The sequence below is a fragment of the Vanessa atalanta genome, chromosome 13, assembly GCF_905147765.1.
Source record: "Vanessa atalanta chromosome 13, ilVanAtal1.2, whole genome shotgun sequence".
NCBI classification, from domain to species: domain Eukaryota; kingdom Metazoa; phylum Arthropoda; class Insecta; order Lepidoptera; family Nymphalidae; genus Vanessa; species Vanessa atalanta.
In genome coordinates, this window is record NC_061883.1 from 1,912,448 (window position 1) to 1,939,636 (window position 27,189).

The 27,189-nt window shown below is 31.9% G+C and overlaps 1 protein-coding gene across 2 annotated transcripts in view; it reads left to right on the forward strand.

The window, feature by feature from the left end:
* Positions 1 to 27,189, forward strand: part of LOC125068488 (RING finger protein nhl-1) — a 121,281-nt gene that overhangs the window by 66,413 nt on the left and 27,679 nt on the right. For both annotated transcript variants that reach the window (XM_047677629.1, XM_047677632.1), the window contains exon 4: positions 14,187 to 14,214. The gene's annotated coding sequence lies outside the window, so the exon portion shown is untranslated. The remainder of the gene's footprint in view (positions 1 to 14,186; positions 14,215 to 27,189) is intronic.

Here is a 27,189-nt window from a genome sequence, read left to right on the forward strand (position 1 = left end):
ACCAAAATGGGATTTCTAAATTATAAAAGAATGTGAAGTTAAAATACCATACAAATATCCAACAGTCAAGTTCTATCAAGAAAGCAAGTCCTCACTTTGCGCCAACTTTTCATCTTCAATAGAGTACTTAAAACACACCAAGCAATAATATCCTCTTAACACTATAAAACTCTGCTCAGACGTCGAGACTTAAAGATCCCAGTACCCAATATTAAATCTTCATTTGTTAGACGCTTTAGTCCCTTCATTGACGCATTTCTTTACAACAAAGTAACTCGGTTGTGATCTCAAACATTATCTCGTTAAACAAGCCAAAAAAAGAGGTTTCCTGGCTCGCCTCCTCAGATTACAATTCAACCGAAAACCTTTTGCTCATAGACTGATAAACACTTTTGATTTTGTATTATTATTTGGAAATTCTGTAACATGACCTATGTCTTACATATTTTTATAGTGTTTATTAATTATGATGGATTGCTTGTCAAATGTTCTTAAAAACCAAGCGACGATTGTATACAAATACTGTGTAATTGTAAACAATAAAGTAAATTGAAATTGTGTAGGCACCCACGATACAACCCACAACAGCGCGATTTTTAAGACATTTTCTGCTTCGCACAACCACTCTGTGGAACCAGCTTTTCATTTTTTCCGAACCGATACGAACTTCCTCAAAGCCTTCCAAAATACCTGCAAGTCCCCCGGTGCTGCAGATGTCCATGGGCGATGGTAGTCGTTTCATCAGTTGAGCCTCCTGCTCGTTTGCTACCTATCACATAAAAAAAAGATACAAGAATACCTGTGAGTGTGAATGTTACCCACATTGGATGTATCGATTGAAAATGTTGTTTTCTTTTGTTTTTTTTTTTCATTTAGTGTGTCATTTAATACATAAGATAAAGAAAGAAAATTCGATCCCACGATTCTCTTTTTATTTTATGTAAACATTTCAGTAACGATAAAACTATATGTATATATATTTGAATAAGAAGTATATACTATCATATTGGATTTTGCTTAACCAGACACCCGTCAAGAGATTTATGTCTGCATATGAATGGATTTTATTGAATAATATTCCGTTTCAAAGCGACAGTATTCAGTGGAGTCTTTGAGCTCAATCGTGACGGTACCGGTCTAAGGAGGAATAGTCTGCAACGTAAAGAAATGATTCTATACAAAGTATTTTTTTTAATAAAAGAAGCATTACTTTTTCAAACGCCTCTGTTGCCAAATTTAAATATTTTTGTTAAGGAACGGAACGCTTGTGTGCGAAAGGTTATTATACAATTTGTGAGTTCATGATTGACAGTACACCTGGGGAGTGAAACGATTACCTCATGGCTAGTTATTTTTGATATTGAATACATGTAAATAATCACAAATTGGCAAAAAAATACTCCCACTGAGTTTTTGTCACCGGTTCTGTTTAGGTCAGGGTATTTTCAATGAGAAAGTGTAATGTTTTCTATATCGTATAAATGGATTTGATTCTATTTACAATCCTAACTTATTATTATAAATGCTGAAGTTTTATTTAAAGATTACCATGAAATTTAAAAAATTTGGGTTGTTGGTCTCCTAATACCTGCACCTTCCCCTTTAACATTTGACTCGATAAAGATGCCAAACATAGTTATTATATAATATAAATATAACTTATTATTATAAATGCTGAAGTTTTATTTGAAGATTATCATGAAATTTTAAAAATTTAGGATTTAGGTCTCCTAATATCTGCACCTTCGCCTCTAACATTTGACTCGATAAAGATGCCAAACCTAGCGATATGATAGTTGTTTAAAATTTCCAAATTAATCACACGAGGTAAACAAAACAAAATCAAACATTTTGATACAAAAATATTTCGTTTTTCTGAAGATGTTCAAACATTTGTATGTCAACATGATTCTGACTATTAAACTCTTATCGAATTTAAATCTCAAAAACCCTCCAAGTCTAATCCACTACGCTTCTCTTTTTGTACCTTTAAAATAAGACGACAGGATGTAATGAATAAATGAATTAATTTACAGCCCGTGTCACTCAGGATGACGTAAGGTTTCTAACGATATTCTCTTCTTAACGAATCTTATTATTCATTAAAATAAGATTTTTAGAAAAACACGCCTGGATTTAGGCTTGGGTTCCAACAAAGGTCTGATTAAGAACAACAATTATGACTAACATAATTGTAAATGTTATTTCTTCTAATCTGATCTGATCTGAATCTTTTTTAAAAGAGTATATGAGTTTCTTGCCGTTTTATCTCGCTTGTCGCTGCTTTCCGAAACGGTGGTGGAGTTGAAATTTTGACGATTGGAAAATGCTTTACTGTAAAGTTTACTTGAATAATATACATCAATCTCTTTAGGTATTTCAATGTTATGATGGAATAAAGAAACTTCCTTACATACCCGAACCCTAAAAACATTTCACCCCGTTTTAAGCAGTTGTTTTTACAATACTGCTTTTCTTTGTTAGAATTAGTAAAAGTGACCTTGGTGGAGACGTTCGTCAAACGCAATTAAACAATAAAATTATCAAAAATAGATAGCTTAAGCATAAACATATAAAAAAACTATTAAGTTATTTTTATGTCAGTTCGATGGAGCTAAGTGAGATGACGTAAAGCGTTAAGTTTTATCACCTATAAAGCCTGGCTTTCCAACCTGAACCTTGATTGCATTTTAGTGACTTTTTTAATATACGATATATAATATTTAAATAAGATATTAATAGACATAATAATTAAAAAAATAATATTAATATACTATCGAGTATTATTTCAAACGATAATAATTGTGTTAACTCAATGTTACAAGGTTTATTTGTTAGTGAAAACTGTTTTCAGTCACGAGATTTATCCCACACATAGACACAGGCACAGATAAGTTATTCGTATATATATTTTTAACAAGCCTTGATTTTAAAACATATTTCATTACAATATAATGAGTATGTTCTTAATTTACACCAATTAATTATCTTGAACATTCGTTAATATGATTAAAAAAATTAAAAATAACACTGTCACTTTTTGTAAACTGTAAGATTTTTTTTACTACTGTTCATAGACAATAGCAGTGTAAGAAATGGCAATCATTTATAATTTAGCGTCAATGCGCCAACCTTGGAAACTAGATGTAGTGTGTCTCGTGCCTGTATTTAATCTGGCTCATTTATGCTTCAACCTGTACCCGCATAGCATTATAAATTGACGGTAGAATTATTGATGAGTAGTTTGTACCTACCCGTTCCCGTCCAGCTTCCACATAACCAAATAAATGAGACATACAAATAAATCGGCTAAAGTTTTTTTTTTCATATTAAATATCGTGTCGCTATCGTCACGTTAAAGGAAGACTCTAAACTCCTAAACCGTCAGTTTAAAGTGGCACACTGAGCTATAAATCTCCTAGAGCTATAAAATAAAACTCCAACTTGCAGGCCATCTAAAGATTTCTTTAAACTTTGTTTATCCAATCAGGCTAGTAACATTTTACTGCATTATTTTTGCTTGATAATCATTCAAAATGTATAAAACATTATTATCAATAAATATAACTGATGACGTAATTTGCAATGAAGATCAACCTTAGTAATTCGATGGAATGAAAACATGAAAAGATTTCGGCAGAATTATAATACGTGATTTTTTCACATAGAACTCACATACTTTGGGTTGCTATTAAAAAATATTGATATAACTACTCGTACACAGTGCATTGGCAAATTTAGGTTCATATTTCTTGGGATACCGAAGTCTTTGGCTAGAGTCCCTTTACTATAAAGTGTCCTCGTGCGTGTTATTCTATTCTAAATGATATCCTTACTATCGAGTATGTAAACCAGATCAAAAGTATAAATCAGGAAAAATCAAAGGTATATTATATTTGTATCCATAATTTAAGGTAACTTCTAATTATTTATTAATCAATTCCTTTTTATATCGTTTCAAGATGACAATCCTATATTTTTTTTTATCTATTTTCTAATAATGTTTCATTATGGAAATAATCTCATTAACAAAACAATAATCATTAATGTTATACACATACATTTTATATGCCATTAGTTCATCCTCATTATCATTTATTAACATTTTATTTTAGATACCAACTATGTCCCTCGATTTCTACTCAACATGTATTATGATCATCATGAAGCACTTCAAAATTTGAAACCGTAACATTGGCCGAATATTTTGTGCTCAACGAGCGTACAATAGGACTAAAAAAGAAAAAAAAAAACAATTATTGTGACGCACATCAAAATTAGAATATCAATACATAAATAATGTCCTAAGTGCGTGGCATATTATTTTCTAAACATTGATTAAAATGACATTATAGAATATTTATATATATATATTTTATATTGGAAATATGTGTATTTATTTAACCAGCAAACATGTATCGCTTTTACTGTTAATTCCATTTTTGACTATTTTAGTTAGATATCCTCCTCATTTAGTATTCATTACTAGGGAATGGCGGATGTGCACGTAGCAGATATTCTTACCACGCAGTCAATTTCCTAAAGATTTATTTACGGCTAAGCAGGAAATGAAATATAAGCATAAATGGCATATTAAAACTTTACATAAGCCAGAGGAGAGACCTGAGAATTTTAGCTATTAATAACTGGGAATATAAAGAAAAAATAATAACCTTTATTAATAAAAAAACCTAAACAAAAGATTTCCGAACGCTAATTTAAAAAAAAAAAATTAGAAAAATCGGTAACTAGCAATAAAATACTTTCCTCTATTTATTTTCTGGGATGAGGAGCTAGTATGTTTTATACCGAAATTTAATTGACAAAATACTTAATTTTTTGTTAAGATTTTTTAAAATAAATGTAATACGAGAAGGAAGTATTTCCCTTGTACCGTCATAAGGATATTTTTTTTGTACAGGGAAACGCCTTATTTTCATCATAATAGCTTGACAGTTTAGTGAGCCAGAACGCCAAGGGTCGTTGGTTGAACCCTCCCCATCGAGCTCCTATACCTTTCCATAATGTAAGCGTTTACGCTTAGCCGAAGGATAAAAAATCACGTGTAATTTTAAAAATAAAAGGATTTTTCCTAAAAAGAAAATTCAATTATTCCTCTAATAGAAACTTTACGGTATATTTTATGATATTAAATTCAAAATAAACGATGCATTCGATAAACTAATTTCACTAAACAAATGTATAGATTCGTTCAATTAAGAGTTAATTATACAATATCGTAATTTTTGCATTCATACATAAATTAGATTTTTACATTTTAGATTTGAATATATCGTTAAATGTTAATTTTATTTCATAAAATACTATTGACGATCCAATTTTTGAAACTCATTCGTAGTCGATTATTATTGAACATTGTATGTAATTGTCTAACACAATATATAACTAAGTAGTTTATAATAATAAAAAATAGGTGTGCGTCTCGATACGTCCGACAGAAGTGATAACATTAACTGTCCAAAATACGGCTATGATCGTCCTCTCTCACTCTAATCAACAGGGGTTAGACTGAGAGGAGGAGACTGCCTACCGCTACCGTACGCGTAAGAGAAATAGAAGCGAGACAGACTACCGCCGTAACGCGTTACGTAACGAAGCGGTTTACCCTCCCATAGAAGTTATCACTTCAAAAATAGTGAACGTTTATGTATGTTTGTGCAAGATGCAGAACAGATTAGCACCAGTGCGACTAAAAAGTTATAGAAACGTGGTATAGCTTAGGGTTATTAAGAGATGTACTATCTTAGATAGATTATATTCTTGTATATGACTTATAATGATCTCACTTTTTGGCGAAGGTATCTTCTCTTCTTGAGAAGAATGCTTGCAGCTTATCTCATCTCGCTCTTCTATTGGGGGTAGGGGATGATTTTCACCACTACCACACCGCACGAGAAGATTTAAAATCACAAACGAACATGCCTGGCCTTGAACCTTAAATCACCTGATAAGATTCTCGTAGTCTGGTCGCTTCGCAAAATTGGGCATAGATCTGACATTTTGTTATACGTTGACACACTTTCATATAGTTGCAAACACTAATTAAGTCGAATCCACAAGGTCTGTCAGAATTAGAGCGAGGGATTACCACGGAAGTTGATGATATTATATAATTAAAGTTACTTACTGTCATAAACGTACCAACTCCTTTAATTGACAATTATTCATAAGAAAGAGGGGAACAAACGCTCGACAGGTCAGACGTCTACGAAGAAGAAAAGGAATAAAAGAGAACAGACCAGAGACACCTAACGAGAACACCTAAAACCTTCGCCTAAAATCCAATAATGATCAGATCTCTGTAAAAATAAATATTTCATTCAGCAATGTATTTTTACAAATTACATTGTGCATCTATGTATATTAATATTATAAATGGGAAATAACTCTGTCTGTCTGTTGCTCTTTCACGGAGGATTTTATGTCTAAAGCCTAACGACCAACCTAAAACGCGAGTGAGGCTGCGGGTAAAGATTTCTAATACATAAATGTATAAAAATAGTTTCATAGTTTCAAAAACTCGGCAGACACTTTAAGCGATTATCAAGTATATTACTTACCTTTACTAAAAAATTAATTAACTTGTTTTTCACTTCATACAAATAATAATCTGTCATTTTATTTTTTCTATGTTTAGTGTTTCTTTAAGCACGAGTACTGCTGTGAACTAAAGTAGCCGTTCTACTCGTAATTAGTTAACTCTTTTTTCAGCAAGTATCTTGTATCCTTCGTAGAATAAATACATTGCAATTTGTAACTCAGAACCAAATAAATTACTTAGAAAGCAATAACGATCTATCCCACTTGTTTTAATCTGTTACTGTAAAAGCTCGAACTACGGTAAATCTTAAGATTCTCCAGTAAAACCTAAGATTTACCGATTATGAAATGTCCACAATACTTTGGGATTCGAACTTTTACCATCATTCACTTGGTAAATCTTAGAATTTACATGTTAGGTCAGGTTAGGTTGGAATGGTAAAAGTCCGAAAAAGTCGTCCCTTTATAATAAATACTTACATTTACCAACTCATGTCGGTAAATCTTAGGTTTTACTGGAAAATCTTAAGATTTACCTTAGTCCGAGCTTTTACAGTAACATATTGAATACAACACGCGGGATTACGGAGATGTATTAGCTTATCAAATATATGGGAACTAAAATACAAATACACTAGTTCCGAACTTCTTAAGAAACATTTAACACAATTTACCTACTTCAAAGTGATAACAAAGGTAATGATTTTAGCAGTCAATATGACAAACTCATTTTTAAGGGACGGCCAGAACGATGTTCCGTTACCCTAGTCCCTTCATAATAAGGAAGGTAGTATTCAACCTTAACCTTAAAGGGAGCGGAGGCCTTGGCCCAACAGTGGGAAATTGACAGGCTGTTATTATAAAATGTGGTTTAGGGTATATGCAGGACATACAGTTGAAGATCACAAGTTCAATTCTGAAAAACTACTAGTAAGTTTTCTCTAGTTTAATTTCCGTTTACAAAACTCGCGCTGGACGATAAAGTTGACGATTGAAGTTTGAGTTCCAAACCAATGAATGCCTGAGATTCTGTTTGAATGAAGGCTCTGCTTAAATATGTTCGAATATGTCTTCTTTGTTTGTAAACCGATTCATTCTTTTTGGGTTATAATTGATTGCACATTATGAAGAATTAATTACAGAAATTTACTGAGCGTTAAGTTTTTGGTAAAAAAATGTCCTTTTTTCAATGTGCACTGTCGTGGGATAGGTAGGATACCTGATGGTAAGTGGTCACCACCGACTATAGATGATGCACTTTGTAAGAAACATTAACCATCTCTTAAATTAACATGGTGCAACTTTCGGAATTAAGAGGTTACGTCCGTTGTATCTATAATGACTCTGGACCACTTCCTTCAAAAGTTTTGTGAACATATGTGTGATATATGTCTTATACGTACATAAATGGGCTTGTACAGAGAACTACCATCATAAAAATAATTATAATAAGTAAACAATAATTTTCGAATGCGTAAATTTACTTTCATTTGAACATAATGTAATAAGCACGGGTAGGTATTTCGGTCACGATTCTATTACACCATCTTGATCCTTACTCCGCAGAATTAGGATTAATCTAATTACAACTCGCTTTCTTTTGTTTATTTTCTTTTGATATAATGTCCAAATTAGGGTATAAGAATAAATAGAATAAACCATATATTAGTAGTGAACAGTATTAATATACATGAATTTTAGTCTATTTTGTAATATATAGGATGAAGGGCAAATGCTCAGTACTCAAAAACTTCATATACATTTGCCCTTCCACCAACAAACCAATGTACAACCAACCTTGGAAACTAAGGTATTAATAGTATTCACAGTCTTACTCGTCCTTTAAACCACACAGTATTACAAAATATTGCTATTTGACGGTAGAATTTGTGGTAAGTTGGTGACCTAACCCTAACACCTAGAGGTCGTAGTTTGTTTTATAGAATGGCTAGCCGGACGGTCAATTGTACCACCTGATGGTAAGTGGTCACCATAAATATTAGCGCTGTAAAAAATAACAACCATTCCTTACATCACACCAATGTGCCACTAACCTTGGGAGCTAACTTGTAATCCCCTCCACTTGTAAGTCTCTTGTGCCTGTAGTAACACTGGGTATCTCACCCTTCAAACATAATTAAAACATTACTAAGTATTACTGTTTGGCGGTAGAATATCTGATGGGTGGGTGGTACCTACCCAGACGGCCTTGCACAAAGCCCTACCATCAAACAAAAGTTAATCAAATATTTAAAAAAAAAACCAGTTACTTTTCTGTATAACAATTTAATATCTAACAATACTGTTTCTGTATGAAAATTTAGTATTTCGTACACGTACACTAATAATGGCAAAATGTTTACATTATCATATATTTGCTTAAAATCATAATACTATCAAAGTAACGAGACACGCAACGCTCCTGTTTTAATATTTAAAATGAACCCTAATAATCTTGGTGAAGGTTTTGAATTGGTGAAATCCTGTAACCGATATGTACCAATAATAATTCAATATTATTTAAGTTGGTATAATGAATAGCTTGGACCTGTTTTATACTTCTCTACTAATATAATAATTCTGTATGTTTGCCCAAATTTGATGAAATTTGGTATAAAGCAAGTTTGAACCCTTGAATTTTTTTTCACCCAAAACATATAAGCCCCCACGATAGTGAAACCTCAGATGAAATTTTAATGGTATAGGTACATGGTCGGACAAATGGGTCATCTGATAATAAGTGGTCACCACCATCCATAGACTTTTAAACAATGATATGTTTTCTTGGATATTTATACAAGCATAAACGTAAAGGCAGATTATTATGGTGGGTTTAGTGGTACACTGTCAAGTAAATCACCGTTATGCGCTTCGTTATAAGGGTTCTCTTCTGAAGACCAATCCAGAGGTTATGGGTTCGAACCGGGGTTCGAAAAACCCAATAACTTTTCTTCACTTTACCCCGGGTAAAGTGAAGAATAATTATTGGGTTTTTCAGTCGAAAAAGTTCTCGATAATAGCCTAAAGTTTGAAAGGATAACGAATGTTAACATTCCCGTGTCTCAAAAAGCATTCATAATCGCTGGTATTGAATTAACGAATCAGTAAAAAATTCAAAAGATATAGATATTTTTTAACATATCTACATAGTATAAAATAAAATCGCTTCTCACCATCTGTAAGCTTAGATCTTCTAAACTTTTATTATTATTTCGATTTTAATGTAGTTTTCATCAATAATGATTCATGGGGAAGGTATACTTAGTATACTTTTCTAGGCGGATTGTTTTTTTCTTGTTATACTATACACATTGATAAATAATATGTTTATTTTGTTTTTCGCAATATTATTCTTAATTTTTATGAAACATTTATTTATAAATTCATACTAAAATTAAATTGACTACGAATATATACGGATGCAATCTTATTTAATCTTTTACGTAAGAATTCTTTTGAATTCACTGAAGCGACCGCTAAAACCACAAACCTTTGATCGAGGTTTCGTAAACTCGCTACTACTACCAAAATATTTTCCTTGATAATAAAAGCGATTAAATACATACCACACAGATAAAATAAGACTTATTTAAGCTTTGAATCTGTGATAAAAAGCAAAAATTCAGCTTGTAAAACGAAACTGAGTTCATAGCAAACGAACGCGAACGTTTTGAGAAAAACTATCATAATGAAACGATTAATCATCGTAACCATAAAAAGTAAATACAACAAAATTTCTCGGAGCGTGGGTGGTTATACACATACATCGTAATAATACTAAGGAAAATTTTGTATATTAAATGAATAAGTCTTTTTATCAATTGAAAAATCGTAGCATGAGCATTAGCATTAGCAGCCCGTAAATGTCCCACTGCTGGGATAAAGGCCTACTCTCCTTTGAGGAGAAGTTTTGGAGCATATTCCACCACGCTGCTCCAATGCGGGTTGGCGGAATACACATGTGGCAGAATTTCGTTGAAATTAGACACATGCAGGTTTCCTCACGATGTTTTCCTTCACCGCCGAGCACGAGATGAATTATAAACACAAATTAAGCACATGAAATTTCAGTGGTGCCTGCCTGGGTTTGAACCCGAAATCATCGGTTAAGATGCACTCGTTCTAACCACTGGGCCATCTCGACTTTCCTGAAAAATCGTATTTTCTTAAAAATAATTCCATAATTAATAATTATGATAACTTCGACCACCGAGCATACACCAGATACTTTAAGGATTACATAAGCAATACCTTAATTGAATTATATATATGTTACTGTAAAAGCTCGAACTAAGGTAAATCTTAAGATTTTTCAGTAAAACCTAAAACCGACATGAGTTGGTAAATGTAAGTATTTATTATAAAGGGACGACTTTTTCGGAGTCTTACCATCCCAACCTAACCTAACCTAACATGTTAATCCTAAGATTTACCAAGTGAATGATGGTAAAAGTTCGAATCCCAAAGTTTTATGGACATTTACCATTCCTAATCGGTAAATCTTGGGTTTTACTGGAAAATCTTAAGATTTACCGTAGTTCGAACATTTACAAATAATATACATAAAAATACACCTTTTTTATTGAAAACAAATCTTTCTGATTTGTTTATATGTGTGCACTAAATAATATTCTTGCTACCATAAAATTAGTATTACTAAATAGGACAGGGATCGAATAAATACTTATATCGGTAACGTTTCTTTTGAAAGTTTTACTAAATATTTTGTAAATGAAAAATATTGGGGAGAAATCTGGCATCCTCACTTATAATGTTGAACATTATCTTATTATGTTCGCGTTGAACGTGAACTACACTAAAACAAGATACTTGCGGTGTTTGTGACGTAATTAAGTAGGTGAAGAAGAAGCGGTAACAGGAAATGACGTAAGGGCGTATAATTAATAACAGCTAAGGAATTCTGTTACAGTTCCAACCCCACTTGATGCTTTTCGATATATATCATTATAAATACATATATTATAATGTATTACTTACTGGTAACTGTACTTGTTGTATAATAAATGTAACGCGTTACGTAACGAAGCGTTTCACCCTCCCAATAAAAACTTATCACTTCAAAAATTAAGAATTAAAAATAATAAAAATAAAATTTTATTGTTATTTTCATAAACGAATAAATTTGAAATTTATAATTAATTCCAAATTCAAATAAATAACGTTACAATCATGTGCCCTTTTAAAACCCAATCGTTCTCAAAAGCTAATATTCTCTTGCGAATTTATAATATGAAAATAAATTATTCCTTATATGAAACGACAATTATATTAAATCATAATTTATTTCGCATATGATAATAATAATGCTACATTATCACTTAACGGTAACGTTATTAGGTGAATACTGAAATGTTATATTAGACTGCCTTCGAGAATGCCTTTGCCGAGATTTTCATAACTCATTTACAACGACATAACGTTACGACGTACTTATATCGAATCAAAATGTTAAGTTCAAGATATATTGTAGAGACTTGTTTATCTTTAGTATTTAACAGATTTATACCTAATTGTTTTGATTTATAATTTAATTTTATTATTATAAAATCTTTGTTTTTTATTCTTGCAACATTCTTGAAAAGCATAATGAATATTAAACTACTTAAATATTTTAAATGAAATTAATATTTATAAATTTTAAAAACAATCCTTGCAGTTGAGACATTGTTATTTTACATTAAAAAAAAATGCTATAAAAACTTAGCGGTAATGCTTGCTGAATTATATGTAATTGTTTTTAACTAATATAACTTTTTATTTCAAATATTTGAAAGAATAATTACTGAGCGTTTTTCCGGTTCATTTCGGTAGAATCTACATTCCGAACCGGTGGTAGCGTTGCGTTAATATAGTTGTGTTAAATGACGATATAAAAGTGCTTGTAAAAGCCTACTTGAATAGAGTATATTATGATTTTTGATGTTGCTTTATGTATGCCTGTCTGGTAGCACCCACTCATTAGATCATCTACCGCTAACTGGAATGCCAATGTTTGTATTCCGGTGAGCCAGTGTACTATAGACACAAACATAACCTATTAATTTCCAAGGGGGGTTGAGCATTGACTATGTAATGATTGATGATGATGAAAGAAATTTATATTTCTTACAACGTTCATATCTAAACGTCTTATTCCAAATATTTTTTAGGAATTTTGAAACCTCTAACAGGTTTTATTTTGATTTTATTTTATCTACATTTGGCGCCAAAATTGTGAGACTTTAAATGAAATTAATAATGTCAAATAGTATACATTAGTTAAGTTAGAATTGGAGTCTGTCGATATTAATTTTCTTTAATTTTTATTACGGTTTTCATTTTTTTTTCTATTATACTCAAACCGGCAAGTAGCTGTTCCGCTCTCTAAAATTAATTCTTTGTTAAGCCGTAACAATTTAGTAAATTGCAATCAAAAATCCTCTTTATTTTTCTGCACATCTATGGCTGGAGCTCTTCAAAATGAGGTCATAACTTATTTTTTATGTGCAGCTATCGTCCCATAACCTTTGGGACAAAAATTCGCTGATTTCATTAATATTTAAGATTGGCGGTGATCACCGCCGGTGTTGATACACTAGTCTGCATAACAAATTTATAAAAATACGAGCAATGCCACGGTCGAAACTTGATACATTATAGTACAAGTTCACGCCTCATGGACGATTCAACAGACCGAAAACTCTCCGCGTTAGAGTGACATTAAACATGGAAATTTAGTTACCAAGAGTGTAATATCAGAGTATGTGAATTGATATTGTAGCGAAAAAGGCACGCTGAGCACTTAAAATCTGCTAAGCATAAAATAAATGCTAAAAAGAATATTTTATTCGGCGTTGTAAAAAATCTCGTTTATTAAAATTAAGAAAAAATGCATAAAATGATACATAATTCTTAAATTATTTTGAATGAGCAATAATATTTTTTTGTAAGACCCAATAAATTAATAAATTTATTTATTTATTGGGTCTTACTAAAAAATAACAACGAGCGAACTGAAATATGTTTGGTTTATAAATGTTGTTTTTATTATTTTACATATTTTTTATAACATTTATATTGTTATAATTTATCGAAAAATAAGGGTGACAAAAGCGTGGATGGATTATCGATGGACATATCTATATCATTTCCTGCGTTTATCAGTGGTTGATTTTTAATGAAACTGAAAATAATAAAAGCTTAAACTCTCTCAATATGAAAGGACTTTATGTTCCCTACGTCTTAGAGGATTAAGACATACAGTCAATGTCAAAATTAGGTATTTAATTTTAACATTAAACTGGTCATACATATTTTTGAAATCCTTTACCTTTTTTTACTGTACCTTTCTCTTCGGAGTGCCAATTATAGTGATATTTTACCAAACTACTTATGTTGCAATCTAAATCTACTACACACACACACACACACACATCAGCCCGCATTCGTCCACTGCTGGACATAGGCCTCTCCAAATGCACGCCACTGTGGTCTTTCTTTCTTTCTTGATATTTAACATCGGTTTAATGAACAGAAATGCTATTTAAATTTAATTTTGCAGCTTTTTTATCACAAAAACAATTAATAATTCTCTTTAATTAATTCTTTCTTATTTTATTTTACAGGTACATCTTAAAGCTCAACGTTAAATAGGTAAGCAGTATTTTTATCACACTGATATTGAGGGAGCATAAAATACTTAAAGTAGCCTTGAACCAATATTTCAATTTTAATAAACCTAAAAAGTGAATTCATATAGAATTGTATTACGCATTTGACCCAAATGCAAATAACGTGAAATCATATGCAACTAAAATAAACAATTCACTACGAAATACGGAACAAACAAAATATTACAAAAGAAAGTTTTCAAAATAAACGACGCACGTAAATGACTTCAAATGTATTCCAGTTTGCGATTGTATAAGGGCAGCGCAGACAAAAGTAGGATTCAATTACGTACGTATGTAATAAATGCTGTCCTTGTTTTTGAATCACTAAACAAATACAATTATTGTATTACTGGAATATTAAAAAATATATATAGTTCTTGAAATTCCAATGTCTACTATTTTGTTCGAAAAGGCGTTCACTTATGCTGATTTCAATGAATGAAATAATAAGATATAGGTATGTTCTTATTAAATTTTAAATAAATTGCAATAATAGATGAAGTTGTAAGATGAAGTCTACCTTAAACAAAGATTGCTGATTCACTTAATCAACGTTGAAATTCTTCTCGTGTTCGATGCAGTAAGACATTGTGAGGAAAATTGTATGAAGCAGGTAATATCTATGAGTTCACTAATCCGCATTGCAACAACGTAGAGGAATAGAATTCGAACCTTCTTTTTAAAAGTACAGGCTTTAAGACTTTTGTTTATTATCTAATACGTAATTTACTTGGTCGTATCAGATATCACTCAGGTTTTTTGCCGCCAAGCAGCAATACTTGGTATTAGTGTGTTCCGGTTTGAAGGGTGAGTGAACCAGTGTAACTTCAGACACGAGGGACATAACGTCTTAGTACCCAAGGTTGGTGGTGCATTGGCGATGTAAGAGTTGGTTAATATTTCAAGCAACGCCAATGTCAATGGACGATGGTAGCCATTTGCCATATCTATAACATAAAAAAAAAAAAAAAACAATTTAGTGTCTTGTCTGATGTTTACACATTTTAAGAGTAATTTCGAATATCTTCACTTTTTATTATGTGGCAGCAAAAGTCGTAATTATATTAACTTAATACTGTAATGGCTCAGTCGCTTTATACTTACCGAGGATATAATTTATATTAAAAAAAACCAGCATTCTATAATATTTATGTGTAATGAAAATGGTACATTTTGTCCGTATCGTATCTTATGATTATGCAAATGTAATGTAATGTAATGGGAGCACTAATTTAATTCAGAAAATAAAAAAATTAGTTTAATTTTAGGAAAAAAACAAATGAAATCTTTTCTAAATTGATTATATTAATACATTGTTTCGTTTCGCTTTCGATTATGATATTTAATATCTATGAAATGTTCGATTTGCAGATGAAGACTAATATTTGCATGACTTATCCCTTTAAATATGTCAAGCACTCTTTAATAATTTATTTAAAAAAAAAAAAAACAAAATTAATTTATCATGTTAGCAAGTTCTTTAGCTTTATGATATTGAAAAATATATAATTATAAATTACTTATAAAATAATTAATGACAAGCTCATTTTCATTTATGTTTTTTAGTCAATTTATCTCTAAAGTTAATGAAAATGAAGTGGCGGCAGGTCACGAGAACAATTTGTGACCCCGTCTTCCCCTTAAACTTAAGGGGAAGATCTATAAGACCATGGTCAGATCTGCTGTTCTATATGTATCAGAGTGTTGGGCTACAAAAGGTATGTCTGAAAGACAACTGCATGTGGCGGAGATGGGAATGTTGAGGGGAATGTGTGGTGTTACGCGAATGGATAGAGTAAGGAATGAGTACATAAGAGGGAGTTTGAAAATAGCACAGGTAACCGAGAAGCTATCCGGAAACCGGCTGTCATGGTATGGGCATGTTATGCGGAAAAATGAGGACCATGTTGTGAGAAATTTCTTGAGCATGGATGTGGATGGATATAGAGATAGAGGACGACCAAAGAAACGATGGATGGATTGTGTGAAAGACGATATAGTTAGAAAGGATGTTTACTTATGAGATGACGTCCAACAGAGAAGTATGGAAGAAGAAGATCTGCTGCGCCGACCCCAAACAAATTGAATTCAGTGAATTCACCTCTTCTAAATCCTTTAACTACATTCTATCATTAGTATTGAATATAATAAAGTCAGGAGATATAGCTAGAAACAAATGTATGCATTATTTAAATTTAATAAACCCAGTTTATTCATTCATAGATACTTACTTCTCGTATAAAGCTGCGTTATACTGTCAGAAGAACCATAATAAAAGATTTCTTGGACAAATAAAATTTACTGCAATACAATTTTGCACGAAATCGTAAAATTCACATTCATTGCGTTCATCTACTTGGTAGTACGAATTTAAATGACTCAATAAAGATATACATTTAAATAGCATTAAACCGATTTCAAATAAAGAAGTCAATTTTTGTCTCGTATGGATATAATTGGTCTCGTATGGACCGGAAAGATTACAGGCGCAGAGAATTGAATTTTAACACTTCTAACTTGTACAAAAGGTCCCAATAACTTTATTTGTCTGTCCTGGGGTTCGAACCCGATATACTGTGTATTTAGCCACTGAATTGTCTTTCTAACCAAAATGTTTTTTTAAGTAATAATATTAATTATGTGTAAAAATAATAGTTAGTTGTCATTACATGGACCTTTGGTAAGATTTTTAAAAACAGCCAAATTTCTTGGAACAAGCGTTCCATTTTTTAATCTATAAAACTCTATCTATTTTATTACAATATGTATTCACTTTTATATACACTGTATGACGTATTTGTAAAATTGTAATAAATACACGAGGGATCGGAATATTTATATCGCTCGCGTTTGGAGATCAGATGTGAAAATGTATCCAGTGGAACGTGACATGCTGATACAATCCAAACCACATTCAACTTTAATGGGACGCAGAGCAATTTCGCTTTTCAAAAATGATTTCCCAGAAAATATATACAAAAAGTTTATTATTTAGTTTTCGCATATTTATGATGAATTGAATATTTTTTTAGGTTCAATATAGTACTGTAAGATACTCCAAATTTACTTTATTTCTTGGTCAAGATTTCTTAATCATTACAAGAACAAATTAAAGATTGAATGGGATGTAATCGACCCCTAAGATAAAGTTTCCTAGTTTACAACAACATTAATAGGCTGTAAATTTTCCACTGCTGGGCTAAGGCCTCATCTCCTTGTGAGAAGAAGGTTTGGAGCATATTCCACCACGCTGCTCCAATGCGGGTTGGTGGATACACATGTGGCAGAATTTCGTTGAAATTAGACACATGCAGGTTTCCTCACGATGTTTTCCTTTACCGCCGAGAACGAGATGAATTATAAACACAAATTAAGCATATGAAAATTCAGTAGTGCTTGCCTGGGTTTGAACCCGCAATCATCGGCTAAGATGCACGCGGTCTAACCACTGGGCCATCTCAGCTCCCTAGTTTACAGGGTTGCATATTGTAAATCAATAAAAAAAACCTTATTAAAATACCCTTAAACATGACTAGATTTGAAGACGCTTATTTTGGTTAACATTCAGATTCGCTCGATAGTGTTCTTAAAATATCTCCCTGTTGATCTTTTGGGCACTTATGTTCATATATAATGTAAAGCAACGTATTTAATTTATATATATATATAATGAAGTAAATTGCTTCGACACTTTGTTTGATTTTCAAGTGGAGTTCTTGTAGAAGTCCTGTAGTTACGGTTATTTTAGTTTCGAAATAAACTTGAGCCCTTCACTTTGGTCTGAAATATTATTATATCTATTTTAGATTTACTAAACATTCCAGTTTTTTTTCGTAAGATTATTGACTAGCGTCCCTCATGTGGCTGTTTAAAGCTTCTCTAGTAAAATTTAAAAAAAATGATACGATATACGTGTCATTTCAACATAGACAATTTTAAATACCAAATATAATCGCTCCGAGAAAATTTGTAACACATGAACGAACACTTATAAACTTTGCCTCTTTATATTTTTAATTTAAATATTTAGGCATTTTGACAAATTGGCTAGACTTTTAAAAATCCTGTCCCATCCTATCCAACATCAACATTTACATGAGAGCACCGCCAACGTGACTAAGATTTTATATCCCTTATGCCTAGTTACACTGGCTCACTCAAACTTCAAACCAGAATATAACAATACTTGAATTGGTAGAATATGCAATAACTTAATAGCAGACATTAAGTATACACATTGAACTGAAATGAGCCACCCAAGCATTTCAATTTTAATTAAGTATATTTAATTGCAATGCCATGACGTTGGCGTGACTTTATTTAACGCGAGAAATATTCTTTATATAAAGCTTTGAACGTTCCACGGAGACAGGAAATTGACGTGGGAATCACGGTTCCCCTAGATGAGACGAGATTTTTCAGTGAGAAGCATTATATTGTATTATTTAATAATTTTTGAATAGCATATAATTATTTCTTCGTAGTTGAAATTTTTTGATCACATGTAATGTCTTATTACAGATTATATAACTAGACACACATGGATTCACTAAATATATTTTTTTCTATATAACAATTCAAACATAGATCATCTAACTATATTATAAACTGTTAGGATAAGAGTGTGTGGTAAAAATACAGAAATATCATCCAAAATCCGGATATCACATAAAAACGCTAGATAGAACAGATGCAGGACCAACAGCTTAACAAACTTTCCGAGGTACTGAAATGCAAAAATTTTTTGTCAGATAAACCCTAGTGACTACCATTATTGGTTCAATCAGGAGTTGGAACGCCGAACCTAGAAATCTACATCATGATAACCTAGTTACTGAATAACGAAGGGGCCAAAAGCAATATGTACGTAGAACCAAGTAAACAATTTAAAATCACGAAGTGAAATAAAAGAAAAATAAAATGAAGGTCATTACTTTGCCATACTCATTCACATTTATTTCTGTTAATAAAATGTATCGCTTACATCTTTGGCAAAAATAAAAACTGTTGTTTATATGACGTTCCACCGAATTAAAACAGCAATCCTATGCCAAAAAATCGGATTTGAGATTGAAAAAATACTAAACGATAAATTTGAAAAAACACCAAATAGATGAGTCACAATTGTATATTTAGAATTAACGAATGTTTCATAATATTTAAATATCTTCCCATTAATTAGTGTTTCCTGTTCTGGAATTAATGAAATCCAAATTTGGCTTCAAGATATGTAAGGTCAAATGTCAAAGTGGGAGGGCGTACTTTCCATTAGGCGTAATTTCCATTAGCAAGGACCATGAGCTGAGATTTGCCATTTGTTATCTTTTTATAGCTCAATCCAACAAACACAAAGAGCTTTGTTTCTACATCTAGCTACAATGAATTTTATCTAATATTTACCATTTTAATGTCAATAGAATTGGAATACGTTCTCTTTTTAAAATTTGGATTTTCCCAAGCTTCCACGTTTTGATCTCTCCGGAATTAGTTGTTCAAATTAATTATTATTATTCAAATTCCTTCATTCAATATAAATAATATACATAGTTATATGTGGCTAAGCAAAACTTCTTTTCAATGTTGGAATTGTTTACAATTTTCATTGAAGCAAAAAGCCCTAGATTCGAGTAGTAACAGTCTCTAAATGTCCCTGTACAAAGTTTCTTTCTTCACGTGCAAGATTTGTAGTATATTTTCTTCACCAAGCACGAGATATACGTAATTATATAAAGCACTATCAAAGGGCATGAAAAGGATTGTATAAATTAATTGTGTGTGAAGATATCGAGAGGAACTTCAGAATTATAGGCAAACAAATCCTCCATCAAAACTCTTTATCACATCCAGTTCTTTTCACATCTATGTGACATCTCATGAAACTCATGAATATGTATGAAAATGTACAAAGAACAACGAGCTTGCATTTATTTGCACCTGTGACCCTTAACGTGCTTAATATAAAGACGAAAATCGTACAAATTTCAACTAGAGGCAGATCGTTCGCGGTTAGACAAAGTAATAGAGAGTCGATTGTATACATTAGTGTATGATGTTTTGATTTACATTTCTATCATATTTCTATGAATATTGTATTTTATCTGATATAGGAATGTAACTAGGTTACCCGTCTCCTTCGATATCGTATTATGTTAAAATAACATTTCCGTAGGATAAATAACTAAATATATATATATAGTGAACGGTGAATGCGTTGTCAACCATACATAAAAGATTAATATGTCCTTAGACTGGATTGTGCAATGTTTAAATACATAATAAATTTGAAGGAGAGCTAATTGGTTTTTTTTTAATCTAATTAGGCGTCTAGGGAGTAAGATAGACTATTGGAGCGTAGGAGCTCTTCAAGGTCGGTCCCGAGAGCGCTTGCACATGGAACCGTCATGACCAATGACCAAGGGTCTTGACTATGCGAGCCTCTATTCCTAGAAATTTCCCGGGGTTCAAAACTCCCTTCTATCTCGAGAAGAAAGTGTGAAAATCATGGTGTGACCCATCACGTGACCCCTACGCCATAATGGCAAACAGAATGACGCTTAATTATGTCGTCATAGCCCTCTTGTGAGTGAGGGGCGCGTATACAAGTCACATCGTTGTTATATACAATTAAATTAATATAATGTTGTCTTAGATTTTCGCGATTATTACACATTGAAATAAAACTTGTAGTTGCAGTCTGCCCGTGACCACGAACACTGAAAAGTGCTCGAAACGTCGGGATGTTAAAAATAATTAATATACGCGATTAAATCCGTTAAAAACTAGTTTTATTTAAATTAATATGAAATAAGCCTACTTTTCTAATCAGAACCAGAATACAACAATAATCTATGTCCGACATTTCCTTAAGATGTTCGGTTATAATTTTCATGTTCTTACCACTGGGCTACCTTAGTTCATTTATTATGTTATTCTTATTCTTTCAAATGTTGTCTAGACGCATATCTGCCATACAAATATCAGAGATTTTTCTTTTTAAAATTGGGACAACTATTTTCATTCAACGGTCACTTACTACGTAAACATAATTTACAAGAGATTCCGGTCAAGGAGAGTCGTAAATAATTAACACAAATTCACAGTTATGTCAAGGAAAGTTTATAGAGTTGAAAACTAATTTTATTTTATTAATCACTCATTTATACCAATAATTCAATATAAATAAATGTCAATCAATAATATGAATAAAAAAGCAATACATTTGTTAATGTATTTCCGTTCTGCGTGCGGATTGATTTTGTTGTTTACGTAGTCTTTTAAAAATGACATACATTAAATAGTTTATTATCTTTGTCGCTTTGGTATTTATGGAATTTTTTATGGAAGAGATATGCTAGATTTAATTTTTCGGCATCTAAAAAAGGTAGATACGAACTTGTCTGGCAAACACAACATGACGGAAGGTACGGAAGAACGGAAGGTTGATTATTCAGCTTATGGCACTTGTTCTACCATTTTGACTGTGTTTAATAATATCCTTAATAGGATTGGAGGTCTTTACGCGTTGAATAAACAAAACACTTATTTTAACAATTAACATATTTAATTGAGTGGAATGATTCTTGTGGTTTTAAATTGCAATGACAAATGTATATTTGGCCAGACTTGCAATGCGACGCGAATTCTTGAGTCGACAGATAAATGAAAATAGTTCTTTTTGAACACGATTTGATATGAAATATCTGCAGGCTGTCGCATTCAGCGGTTGCTATCAATATATGAAACATCTATTTGAACCGATGTTTTGATCAAAGCTGATAGAAATGACATCACGGTACAGCATAGCAATATGATACGATATAAGCGACTCGAAGGTATATTTATTTTAAGTATAAAAAATGTTAAAGCTATCTTTTGTTTTTAAACTTAAACCCCTTTCCAAATGTTAAGCGAAAGTTCTTAGAGCAATTAGAATAAAGGCTATTTTACAAAGAAATTAAACTCAAAATAAATACATGGTGTATTAGTACACTGAATCTATTCTTACTATTTGTTTAATTTTATCAACCTTGTAATTGTTGTTTAAATAAACATATGATAATAATCGCCCATTTACATTAAATCGGTGACGGTTTTTTTTCTAATTTTACGCCGGAAAATCTTACATTGATTTCAAAGCAATAGAAATAATATTCTGAGATCGATAACACTTATTTCTATGAAATCAGATACACTAAGTAAATACGTATTTATTAAACTCGTTCCCTTAAAACAGCTTTACTGAATTAGAGTTCCTTCATACGGAATGTTTTTGACATTTATTCCTTTGTCTCAAATGGTTCGAATCTGTCCTGAAATAAAGAAAAATGTCATGACACACCGAAATACTTGGTACTCGGCAAACAGCCAATTTGCATACTAAAGACGTATGATACGCATATAACTGTCAACGAATGCAATATCAGTGTTAATAATGATAAATTATAATAATTTAACAAAACAGGTACGATAAACTTTGTAAGAAGTAAAAACAAAGACAAAACGTCTGAGAATATAAATGACAATTTGGATGGTTTCCTAAATATTTTAAAAAAAGTATTTTATATTTTTTATTTCGAAATCACTTATCCAGACGATGAAAGTCAAACCACTTGTATATAATGTTGCCAATGAATTTGACGATTTCCCAATTGTTTTGTTAAATATAAAAAAACGTCTTTTTACGTATCAAAATAAGCAAATAAAATCGAAGTGATAATTGCCGCGCATCTAAATGGTAGGAACATTAATCATTCCATATATCGCCAATGTACCGGCAGCCTTGGTTGTATCCACCCTTCAAACTGGAACACACCAATACAAACTATTGCTGCCAAGTATGTGAATTAATGAATTGCTGGTGAGACCGGCTTACGTAAAGTCTATCAAATAATATCAGAAACCGAGTATTGACATCGATGAAAGTTTTTGTTATTCACTAAATAGTATACATTTAATTTATTTATAATTTGTTAGCGTCATGAATAATACAATCATGAAATGACGCATTTCAGTTGTGCATAATTAATAAATTAAGCAGATAATGTTTTATTTAGAGTAACTAATTGCTTATCAACATTAACACAATCAATATACATAATACTAATAATAAAAAAAAATCAAAATATTCATGATTTTACGTAATTATTACTTTTAATAAAAAGCCCTGTCCTGATGCTAAGTGGACAACATTGACAATGGCGCTGCAAGTAACATTAACCATTCCCGACATCGCCAATGCGCCACCAACCTTGGGAACTAAGATGTTATGTCCCTTGAGCCTGTAGTTGGCTCACTCACCTGGCTCACTCACCCTTCAAACTGGAACACAACAATACTGAGTACTGCTGTTTGAAGGTAGAATTACCACCAACGTTAAGAAGTAAGATGTTATATCCCTCGTGTCTGTAGTAACACTAACTCATTCACCACTCAAATCAGAACACAACAATAGTAATACTGCTTGCTACCTACTCAGGCGGGCTTGCATTAAGCTCTGCTTCATATATCATATATCATCATAAACATAAGAAGAATTTAAAGTTAAGTTATAACATTCATACTTTGTCAACATAATATATAAAAAAGAAAAAATATATATTTTATAGGTATCAATAATGTATATACGATAAATCACAACATTCACCGATGCCACTACATTGAGACGGAGTGCCCAAAATACTGGCAACATTTTCACTTTGTATGGCCAAACCGAGACGTCAGCCAAGTTACCCGTAGATCTTGAGCTGCAATCGAGGAAAAAATATCGGCGATTTTATTGAAATGATTTTTACGACATGATACAAGCGAAATATATTTGCGTCAGAAACGTTTACCTTCAAATTTAGATATTGCATCCAAAAGTAATACGCTATTTATACTTTTTCTTTGTGACCATCGTCCATAAAAATTATGAACCATTTCCTACATCACCAATGTTCCACTGAAACAAATATGAACCATTCCTTGGTGGAACATGGCCAATGTTCCACCAATTCTTGCCTGTAGTTTTACTAGTTCACTCATCCTTCAAATCGGAACACAATTATACTAAGTATTGCTGTTTGGCGGTAGAATATCTGATGAGTGAGACTTGCACAAAACAACCAAATAATTATGGTGATAATAATAGTAAAATAATCTTATGAAAATATCAATGAAGAAACTTTTTGATGTAAAATGTCTTTGGTGCAACTTTGGTGTGAGAGCGACTCGTAAACTATGACGGCAAATGACACGACATTGTCTAGCACCGTCTCACCGACTTTCCGCCTTCGCTCCCAACTCCCTGGTGTATGCTTATAATACTCCTGCTATAAATTATATTATAATAATATACGTACACGGTTCTACAACAGGATTCCAGAGAGCGTTCAAAATGCCTCTGTTGCCTTTTCATATCGAATATTTGTAAATAATTGACAGAAGAATTGACAAAAGAAAAGACTTGCTGAGTTTCTTTCGCCAGTTCTTCTCAGGTCAGGGTATTTTTTTTCCGAACCGGTGGTAGTGGTAGGTGGTAGTATTTAACAATCAGTGAGTAAGAAAACTGCTTCTGTATTTAAAAAAGGAATTTGAGGTTGAGTTAAAAAAAAAAAAAAAAAATTTGCGACGTAGCTCTTTGTTTTTGGAACGAAGTTCTTTTATGCGGCTTACAATAGAGTAAACTGGTAAAAATCGTCACATAAGGACAAACTGTTATGTTTCCTCCTGGCGCCTTATCCCTCTCTCTTTCATTCTCTCTGTCTCTTTCTGTTGTATACAATATTATAAAACTATTAAAATAGATTTTTTGTTATTGTTATGTAGTTATTCAGACAATTTTGTCTCTGTTATTCAATTAATCTTTTTTATAGTCTTTGTTAGATAATACATAATATACAGCGAAATCGACCTGGTTCCAATCGGGTGTACCATGACATTTTTTTTTTTTTTTTACGATTCTATAAATAATAAAATTGTAAATGATAATGATTTTGACATTTCAACTATACTATGTTAGAAAAAGTACAAAGAATTTTACTTCCCACTTTGTTACAGGAACAATTTGTTCAACTTTTATACCATTATATTCATACTTCGTTAGTCGTTCTTTGTTCGGTAATTACCATATATTTGGAGTTTCTTTGTGCCGTGCAGAGTTTCCCAAAGTTTTGAGTTCCAATCGGGTAATAAATTTTGTACGAAACATGTGGATTGATTAATTTTATTCGTCTCGTGTCAGAGTTTCGAAGGAATTAGATTATATTGTTACTAGATTTAATTTTACATTAATAATTGTCTTTCTACATACTAAAGGGATTTATATATTATAGTGCTGAAATGTGGACGCAAACATAACTGCATTCTTTATTCTTTAAGTCTAACAGCCCATTAGGACGGCAAATACGACACGAACGGAAATAGTTAAAACGTAAACCAACGTTAAGGCGCGACCGACTTTATGATCTTACCGAGGCACTTTAGAATGTACACTACAAACATCTGGACACAGGGCCGCTATTGAAATTTTCTCGATCAATACTTTTTTTTTATTTGCCCAATCAGGAATTTGGTGGCAGAACATTGGGATCTTCAGTCATAAAATCTACATTTCAGTCAACAAAATTTCTTAAATTAAACTTGGCCTATTTAAAAATTTAAAGTTAGTACTCAATACAAGATTACATCAGAATTAAAAAACCTGGACTTAGTATTTGTTGGTTTTTAGGCAGGATATTTTACTTTACTGTCGTACTCTGTAATTAAAATGGTGGAAAGAGTTTACTACTCTTGTCTACTACTTTAGACTCTTGCCGGTCCTTGGTAGAATCTACATTCACATTAAATTCAACACTGTAACATTCAAAAGTGCTTCTATTAGACTACACAATAAGTAATATTTTGATTTTGATTCTTATAATATCTGCTCAGCAAGATATAAATAGAACTGAGAATAGCGTTTGGTATTTAAATTGATCACGGTTCTTCCTCTTCTTCGATGTTATTTATTTAATATATTAAATTAAATACATCATACAATCCATGAGTAACTTATTTTAAGTGACATAATTCGATTTTATAAGATTAAAATCTTATGAAACGCTGAATAAGCTGTTCGTAATCTTCGTTTTTAATCAACCGCCGTCCATAAAGGATGTTTGTTCCTTTCAGAGGCGAATCTGAAAAGATGCCAAGGTTGAGGACATTAAATATTTCAGGAGCGCCTCTTGAAGTGTGTTTATTTTATTTATACTAAGATGCCATTTTAATGGACTATTTTGTGGTTTCCGTTTTTGCCAACCTTACGAAAGTAAATGCTTATCATGATTGTAGGACTTCTCGAATTTTGTTTCACTTGTATGTATGTTAATATATAACAAAGTAGAATCTAATAAATGGTAGTGAAATTAATATAAAATATTCTAGTTGACTATTACACTATATGATATTATTATTAGCCAATAGGTAACAGAACATCATAGAATATAAATTTTAAAATATATTTGAAATTACTCACAATCATTAAAACAAAAACTGTCCTTGTTTTAAAAAAAATATATTATAGAATTGCATCGCTCGCGCCATGTTTAAATACAAGATTTGACAGGTGGTCGGTCTTGTGATGCTGTGTATAAATAAGATCTGAGACGAATGGTATTAAGACCTCATAACTGAAAAAAAAAGAAGTGGCTTATTTAGATTGAAAGGGACGAGGAAATGGGCCACCTGATGGTACTTACCATCAGGTGGACCACTTTGTTACTACTGCCCATAGACAATGGTGATGTAAGAAATAGTAACCATTCCTTACATCGCTAATGTACTATCAATCTTGGGAACAAAGATGTGATGTCCCTTGTACCTGTAGTTACACTCTCTCACTCATAATTCGAACTGGAACACAACAACTCTTAGTACTGCTGTTTGGCGGTAGAATATCTGATGCGTGGGTGGTATCTACACAGACAGGCTTGCG